The sequence below is a fragment of the Prenolepis imparis genome, unplaced genomic scaffold (assembly GCF_030444845.1).
Source record: "Prenolepis imparis isolate NDT839.2.m4 unplaced genomic scaffold, iyPreImpa1.0 SCAF_14, whole genome shotgun sequence".
Taxonomy (NCBI): domain Eukaryota; kingdom Metazoa; phylum Arthropoda; class Insecta; order Hymenoptera; family Formicidae; genus Prenolepis; species Prenolepis imparis.
The window spans coordinates 11,446,469-11,448,968 of record NW_028141172.1 but is presented as its reverse complement, the minus strand read 5'-3'; the positions used below and the strand labels follow the sequence as shown (position 1 = coordinate 11,448,968).

The 2,500-nt window shown below is 57.1% G+C and overlaps 1 pseudogene; it reads right to left on the bottom strand.

The window, feature by feature from the left end:
* The window catches only part of LOC145945756 (large subunit ribosomal RNA), a 7,887-nt pseudogene that overhangs the window by 2,596 nt on the left and 2,791 nt on the right, over positions 1-2,500 (bottom strand).

The window sequence follows — 2,500 nt, the reverse complement described above, 5'->3', positions numbered from 1 at the left end:
TCGTTAGTTGCTCAATGGCTTGAGCTAAGGGCGGATCTTTTGCGAATTCCCTAGCACCTTGATATCTGCAGCCCAGGTACGCCCAGACATCGACGGGGGATCTCTGCGAGATCAACGCTCCCCCCACGGTGAAGTAAGGCGTGGTGTCCACCTTCACCTTTTTGTCTCTGCCGGACGCCACCATGGACAGCACGCCGGTTTTCTTAGCGTTTATGTCAAGTCCATTACGCATAAGGGCGGCATGAAGCCGTGTCAGGTTCTCCTGCAGACCACTTCTGGTAGAGGCAAGGAGCACAATGTCGTCAGCATAGCCCAGAGCACCCACGAGTCTTGCACCCATCCGATAACCAACGTCCCCCGAGAGAATTCCCAGTGCTCTATCCACGACCAGATTGAACAGCAGGGGCGACAACGGATCACCCTGTCTCACGCCACGGCCTATTTTAATGGCCGACACTTCCCCAGTGCCGGATCCTTGCAGTTCCGTCCGCGCACTCGAATAGACGGCCCTTATGTACTCTCTAAACTCCCGAGGGAGCTCCAGCTCTTCGAGAGTAGCATGTATGGCGGCGTGCGCAACCGTGTCGAAAGCTTTCGACAGGTCGACGCACGCCAGATGTAACAAACGACAGCGCCTCCGGGCATCCCCAAGCACGGCGGACAGGACTGTGACGTTCTCACACACCCCATCCACCGGCCGGAACCCCCTTTGGCGCGTGTCGAACACATCAAGGGCCGCCAATCTCTTTGCTAGAATTTTGTGGAAGTGTCTTATTATGACGGATCCTATACTGAGAGGTCGGTATTCCGCCGGTCCAGGCCGGTCGGACATACCTCCCTTCTCTAGGAATACCGTTCTGGTTGTGGCGATCGACGAGGGTATCGTTCCTGCCAGAAGCAGCAGATTGAATAGAAGCGCACGAAGAATAGTTGGAACAGCGTTCCACATCCTCGGCGTAATCTGATCCAATCCGGGCGCAGTGCCAGTCCCCACCTCCACAGGTGTTACAGGATCCCAGAGCAAGGTCCTATCCGCCGCGGGACCTGGGTCCGCGGCAGCGCCCTCGCCGAGGCCTTCGAGATGAATCCCTCTGGCACCCGACGGACGGCTCCGGCCAGCACTCGCTACTTGTCTCGCCTCTCCACAACTCACGCAAGGCCGTCATGTCTCCATCCGCACCACTGGAGGCCTCCATAATGGGGCGCCAGCAGTTATAGAATTCGACAGCGGACGGACGCTTACGCACCGAGTCGCCTTCGAGGATATGCGACAGACAAGTCTTTTTGTTCTTTTTGTAGAGGGACTGCACATGTGCATATTCCCTCCTCTTCTTCTGCTCCCTGTTCTCTCGTTTGTAAGGGGGACGGCGCTTCTCCGTCGACACGCGCCGTGGAGGGCGCACAGATATTGGCGGCGGGAAGATCCCGGCTAACCATCTCTCAATGGCCAGCACGTCGACCACCCCCGCCGCGAGAGCATTTCTTGCCGTGCCAACAAGAATATCAGCCCCATAGCTGCGGAACGCCGAACTCCGCTCCAAGAGTGATTGTATCATGTCCCGCAGCCTCTGAGCGTTCTGCTCAGGGGGAGGCTGATGTGCGCTTAGATCATCTTGGTTAGCCTCTATGCTCGCAGGGGCGGCGTCGGCTCCTATCATCGCCGCGCCAGCCCCATCGCCCTCATCGATCTCAACCATATGTCGCGATTGGATCACTTGGCAGAAGCCTCTAACCATCTCTTGATAAGCTTACCTTTGATGGCATCGAGACTCCTATGGGGGAACTTCTCCTGTAGATGTAGGTTCATTAAGAGAACTCCCCCGGCTGAGTTGGCAGCAGCCTCAGCGCGAGCCATGAGACTAACCTTCTCCACAGACCACCTGGGTTTAACGCGATCAACATCGATAGCGCTATTGGCCGCCAACGGGTGAACCTGCATGTGGACCCCAAGGCCACGCTTGGTCTGGAACTTCGCCGGGCAATGCTCGCAGCCGAACATGGATATTACCTTTTCCTGGCTGCCGTGCTTAGCCAGGCTGGCCCCGCTAGTAATTCGCGAGGGACCAGCGACGACCCCGTCAGGGTCCTCCGCAACAGCGGCTTGCTCATTTTGGCGAGCTCTCGCACGCAGTTCCCGGGCCATCCGAGAACCCGGGATTACATTTTCACTATTTACGTTCATTCATAATTTTACTGCGTATGGGGGGCAAACGGATTGACAGCCGAGAGCCCCCCGAAAGCCGGGTCTTTCTCCCCACAACTTACCATGACCACGGCACATGGGCCGAAGCCCTTCGGGGCGCATATCGTTGTAACACCGCTTAGCCGTCGCACTGACCAAAAGGTAAGCAACGTTACCCGGAACACCACGAGGAGGTGGGGTACAACTTGAACGCGAGAGGCTATGTATTCGCATCGCGTCCCAACTATGCTCTCTTAAAGTCCGCTCGCGGCGTGTTGCTTTGAGGGCCAAGAGAGTCATAGTTACTCCCGCCGTTTA